The sequence below is a fragment of the Mastomys coucha genome, unplaced genomic scaffold (genome assembly GCF_008632895.1).
Source record: "Mastomys coucha isolate ucsf_1 unplaced genomic scaffold, UCSF_Mcou_1 pScaffold20, whole genome shotgun sequence".
Taxonomy (NCBI): domain Eukaryota; kingdom Metazoa; phylum Chordata; class Mammalia; order Rodentia; family Muridae; genus Mastomys; species Mastomys coucha.
The window spans coordinates 119,237,256-119,243,471 of NW_022196903.1; the positions used below are offsets into that span (position 1 = coordinate 119,237,256).

General features: G+C 46.5%; 1 long non-coding RNA gene across 1 annotated transcript in view; it reads left to right on the top strand.

Moving 5' to 3' along the window:
• Positions 1–2,236, top strand: part of LOC116098340 — a 3,927-nt gene extending 1,691 nt beyond the window's left edge. The window contains exons 2-3 of the long non-coding RNA XR_004121813.1: positions 897–939; positions 2,042–2,236. This is a non-coding gene — a long non-coding RNA (uncharacterized LOC116098340). The remainder of the gene's footprint in view (positions 1–896; positions 940–2,041) is intronic.
• Positions 2,237–6,216: the final 3,980 nt, after the last annotated feature.

Sequence of the window (6,216 nt, forward strand, 5' to 3'; positions counted from 1 at the left end):
GGTTTCTCTGTATAGCCCTGGCTGTCCTAGAACTCACTCTGTAGACCAGGCTGGCCTTGAACTCAGAATCTACCTGCCTCTGCCTCCCAAGAGCTAAAATTAAAGGCATGTGCCACCACTGCCTAACATGAATCTAGAGTCTCAACTGAAGAATACCCTTTCCCATTATCAAGGTGGATGCTGAGAAAAAATCAGCACAATTTGACATGCTAACTGCTTATTTCACATCAGGGGCTGCTGTAGCTCAAGGGAGGTGGTATTATAGAAGGTCACAGAGGCAGTGATAAAGCTGTGTCCAGCTCCTGGTGTCCAACTCATTCATGACACTGTTTCCGCTCCCAGTATGCTTGAGTGCATTGACAAGGAATGAACAGCATCTTAGAGAAGTGACAGATGTAAGGTCTTGACACACTAGGCCCTCGGGGAAAGTTCTAGAAGGAAAGGTCATATTCCCAGTGCCTCTTTCCCTGTTTACCTGAGGTCATTCTAATCTGAGAACAAGCTCTTTATCAATTGGTGACTGAAAGAAAAACTGGCTTTAGTCTACAGTCAAGGATACTGTGAATAATGGGGTTGGGGGGGCATGTAAGAAGAAAATGAAGAGACACCATAGTGGGTCTTTATGCTGATGACATCATCTAAAATGATCTCCTGAAGAGAAGACTCAGAACTACTTAGAGAAGTAGGCAGTGATTGAAGACATGCTCAGAGTATGCATGTACAAGCGTGGTATGGACAGGATGCTCAGCCTAACACAAACTCATAGGCTGGTGTCCCCACAAATAGACTACACCTCTCCAGCCATCACCCAGATCTACTCTATCCTTTGTAAATCTGCAGAGGTTCCATGACACACAGACACAAGAAGGTCTTCCATTCTCCCTTCTTACCTTCAGGCAAGAAGAAAGGAGTTGCCACCAAGATGGAGCCTGCACAGAGGTGAGGAATAGTCATTCTGTGATTGTGGCACTGCTCCAGCCTCCCCTACACGGTGCTCTGCCTGCTAATTAGCGCATCCGTCCTTCCCTACAGGTGGGGAAGTGGCCTGTGACTGCTGTCTGGCTGCCTGGGGCCAGCAAGGCCTGACCCTGCTACTCACTCAAGGGACACACTTTGGGACTGGGTGACTCCTCAAGAGAAGTCCCCTCTGGTCCAGCACCAAGCCTTCCTTCCTTGCAGTGGGGGGAAGGAGGGAGAGGGCAGGCTGTGGATGGCAGAGAAACTTGGGGGCTGGTTTACTGCAAACAGACTGAGCTGCTTACGGGCTGGTGATGCTGCCAGCAACCCCAGATGGCTCGGAACCTGCTGCTCTTGCTGAAAATTGATTTTGGAGGCAGCGATGGAAGGAGGAGGGTGGGCAGGGGAAGGGGCTGCAGGGCAGGGGCGGGGGGGTGGGAAGGGTTGCCAAATAGAGGGTGGAATGTATAAGCTCTGATAAAGCCCCTGAGCCAGCACTCTCTGGGCAAAGAAGGAAAGATCTATGCAGGGAGGACATTTGGTTAAAATTTCTACCTCTGTGTCCTATTTCCTCTGTGTGTGTGTGTGTGTGTGTGTGTGTGTGTGTGTGTGTGTGTGTATGTGTGTGTATGTGTGTGTTCTGGTATGCATGTGCACATGTGGAGACCACAAATATCCTCCTCTATATTATTATTATTACTATTATTATTATTTTATCATTATTATTTAATATTATTATAAATAGGGTATCTCACTGAGCCTGTGGCTCACTCTTTTGAATGGACTGGCTGGCCACTGGTCCTCTAGTCTCTCACTGAGCCTGTGGCTCACTCTTTTGAATGGACTGGTTGGCCACTGGTCCTCTAGTCTCCATCTTCTAGCACTAGGGACAAAGGTATGCATTCCCACACCCAGATTTCACATAGGTGGTTGGGATCCTAACCCTAACCCTCATCTTTGCACAGCAAGCACTTCATCCACTGAGCCATCTCCCCTGCCATCTATTTCTTCTTTATCTTGCTGCTTTCTCTCCATCTTCTCTGGACTTCATGGATACTCTCTAGCTACTGTCTTTTCATTATAGGGAAGAGTGGCATGGGAAAGTATCCTGTATGCGTGACTTCCAAGACCCACACTCACCGAAGTAACCCAGTGTTGAGGATACTTAAGCTTTGATCTCCTGGTTGTGGTGGCTTCTTCAGGACTCTGAATTCTACTCTATATTAATAGCTTAAATTATTTCCATTAACAATAGCAGCACATGATCCTATGACCTCCATGCCTGCCTCTGCTTTATTATTCCTCCAAATATTGATGGTCTCTGGGCCCTCCCACCAAGGGTGCAAACACTGATGCTAAAGTGACTGTTCTGAGCCATGATCCTCACAGAGTTCATAAGACGGTAAGAGAAAGGGGCAAGTTCATGCAGCTCACAAGAGCAGCAGCATACAGTAGGCTGAAGAGGGAAGTAAGAGCCTTCCCAGCCATGGAAGGTCAAGCTTTCCAGTGGAGAGCATGTCTGAGGAGGGACTGAAAAGCAGGGTGGCTAGATGGGGAATGGATTTTGTTGTTTGGGTTTGTTTCTCAGGGAAAGTCTTAGACATTTCTATCCTGAGTGAGGATGGCAGGAAATGCAGATGGACCAATCAGAAGCCTGAATGTGAACACACTATCTGTGGGCCCCTCTGTAAGATCAGGAGGCAAAGGAAAGCACCAGGATCCACCAGCCCCACTGCCTTGCACTTTGGCCTTATGAGTAAGAAAGCTGTTACATAATGCTGAAGCCATAGGACAGTCCCATGGACTATCGATGAAACAAGCCAGGATCCTGGGCAGGGGGACAAAATGCCATTCGTAAGGGAGAGGAGAAAGGAATGACTTTATCCTTTCTAAAGAAAGAAAATATGCAGGGACAGAAAGGGGGCAATAGACTCTTCTATCCAAGTGGCCAGGAACAGTGTCACCTTTCAGACAAGGGTACCCAGCTAAGCAAGCATCAGCCAGCCTTGGATTCCTATCTACCCTTATGGATACACTTCCAGATCTTGAGATCTTTGGCTCCTCCAAAAACCGGGGAGAGAGTTGAACCCTTCTATGTTAGGGCCAGAGGGTGAGGCTCAGATGAAGGACCAGGAAGAGAGCTCAGTTATGTACAGTCTATGGCTTTCACCATTTTAGATGACATGAGGAACACAGCCCAACCCTAGACATTTCTTATCACTAGGATGATTGAATCTGCCTGAACTCTCTCAATGGGAGGCCTAGAGCTCCACAGCAACAAGGACCATCACCCCCAGACACTGGGGACTGGAGAGCTTGACTCAGTAGCCTGGGTTTCTTCCTTCCACTTATTCTCAAGATCTCATAGTGTTAAAGGGTAACGATCATCAGCCCTAGGCAAGCCCCCAAGGAGGAGGAACATGACCCTTCCTTGAATGAATGGTTTGTTTGGGTTTCTTTTGTATGTGTGTTTGTTTGTAAAAGACACAATTAAAAGTTATTAACAATTACAGAATTACAGCAAAGCTTGGGCAGGCCACTTTCCCCCCCGAGGCAGGCTGCTGCTTGTCTCTAGCACTTGAGTACAGGGAACAAATTTTTAATTTGTTCCAGGGTGTCAACCTCAATCCTAACCAATAAGTTTTTCTCCCTCCTTTTGGGTTCAGCCTGATCTTCAAAAGGAAAGGGACGGAGGACTCAACAATGATCCTTCTGCAGAGTTCAGCAGATGCTATCCTCCTTAGATCTGAAATGACCTCCCTCTTAGCTCCTCAGAGCCCCCGAGAGAGTTCTCAGGAGCTGGATGTGCAGCCGATCTGTCACCCAGCTTGTGACACCCACCCATGCTATCTTCAAGGGCCACGTAGTAGAGACAAAATCAGGTGTGCAGGGACACTAGTTTGGGGAGTTTCTCATCCACTGTCCTGCCCCTGAGGAGTGTCTGACACCTGAAGAAAACATTCACACCAATGTGTGGCAACCTGGCCGGACATCATCCAAACAGGGCCAGTGAGATAAGAGTGTCTTTCTCAGCTCTGGTGGAAAGCAATGCAACAGAAGGTCACAAACAAATGGCCTATGTACCTAACTTCACTTTCTGGACATTTTGCGCCCTAGTGCAATCCAGGTTATTGGCTCTATCAGTAACTGATTCTTCTAAAACTTTCCTCTAGAATCATTAGAAGAACATATGCATCGTTGGCCATAATGCTTCTGGTCACTCTGGAACTGAGAAAAAGAACGTAGTAGTGTTGAGTTTCCTTTGAGGAAATTGTCATCAAAAAGATGCCCTCCCCCCCTCCAAGAGAATGACAGTGAGGTAGATGGCTTGGGTCCTGACAGGATCTGTCTTTCTGGGAAAATCAGCTATGTGCCTATTCTATTGCCACCACAAAGTAACGTGATTGACCAACTTCCAACTGGGATTCATGATGAAAGTAGATAAACTAGAGAAAAATGGTCCTTCTGTCACCCCAAATTCACGATAAACCCCACTGTCCAGTGTAACAGCATTTGAGATGCCATCTTTAGACAGTATATGAGATCTAAATAACAGGAGTAGAACCCTTATATAAAGAGAGTAAGGGGCTCATCTGCCCCTTTCTACCACATGAGGACACAACGGGAAATAGCCATCTATGAACTAGGAAGTGGGCTCGCACCAGACACTGGACCCCATGGCTTCTTGATCAGGGCTTCCTCAGCTTTCAAAATGTGAGGAAGGAATCTCTATGACTCTACACTACTTCTTATATGGGTTTTTGTGATAGAAACCCAGGCCTACCCATACAGCAGATCTGCCAACCCCATGTCTAGCAGTCCTTAGAACATGCTTTCTCTTCCCTGACTCAGTTGCTCACAAAACCACCTTGCAAGCTGACCTTGAATCTGAGCTCCTCCCTTAATATGTTCTGCTGTCATCCATATTTCATACTCAGCTTTTTAGGAAACTAGAACTCCTATAGATCCAGGGAAGAGGGTTTTCCTGAGGAGTGGCTGAAAAAGAATTGGGGTGGGGGGGCTGACAAGGGAAGTTGAAGATTAACACCATGTTTAGTCTTATCCTTGAGTTGTTGAAGCTGTTTTTGGCTTTTTCCAAAAGAGATGCCAGCTCAATGACTCCCTAGGAAATAGTGCAGCATCTACCCACACTTCAGCCTTCCAGAGGATGGAGTTCAGGAAGAACCAGACAGCAGGCATCCCAGCACTCTGCAAAAGCCACAGCAGAAAAGCTGGGCAGCCTGGGGCAGTGGGAGGAGACTAAAGTGGATTATCCTTCACCCTTTCAACTCTGAGTATTCATGAAAAAAAATCATCTAGAACATTCTGGATTTCTCATTTTAAAATACCAATGGCGGTGTGCTAAAAGCATTCATTCTGAGGATCTGTTTTTACTGTCATTAGAAGGTTTTCGAAGGTGGGAGATCTTTACAGTCTTCTAGACAGACTACAAGGCTCTGGCATCTCGTGGGTGTTTCTTTTGACATATAACTAGAATTGTATTTTAGATTTATGTTCAGACTCTGGCTTCCCCAGGCAAGCTTATGCTGACACCTCTCAATCCTTTCCAGACACAGCTGAGCAGCTGGAGAACACAGCCTATCCTTCTCATTTGCTCTCTCTCTCTCTCTCTCTCTCTCTCTCTCTCTCTCTCTCTCTCTCTCTCTCTCTTCCTCCTCTTCTTCCTCCTCCCCCCACCCGGTGCATGAATGCTTGTGTGTGTGTGTGTGTGTGTGTGTGTGTGTGTGTGTTGTGTGTTGTGTGTTTATGTCAGAGGTCAACTCCAGTTCTTATGTTCCAGGTGCCATCTACCTTGTTTTGGAGGGCAGGGTCTCTTACTGTCCTAGTTAATCTAGATTAAATGGCTAGAAAACTATAGGGATCAGCTTGCTTCTGTCTCCATAACTTTAGTATGAAAAGCAAATATCATGAATAGCTTTCTTATGTAGGTTCTAAGGATTGAACTCAGGTCTTTGGACATACACAGCCAGCACTTTACTAACCAAGCTACCATCCCTGCCCTCAGACACATTTTTGAAAAGGAAAAGAAAACCAAGTAGCCTGGAGGAAAAGATGTGAGGCCACTCCATTTGCACCAAATCCATGTCTCAGCTGTCATGTGTATCGAACACTGATTTCATTGATGTCTGAGGCTGGTCTCTTTCAGAGAAATTCTGTCACAGTTCCTGCTGCAGAGACTCTGAGATTTACAGCATCTCTCAGGTCTTCTCATTGGATCATAGCTTCAAGTCTTTACTG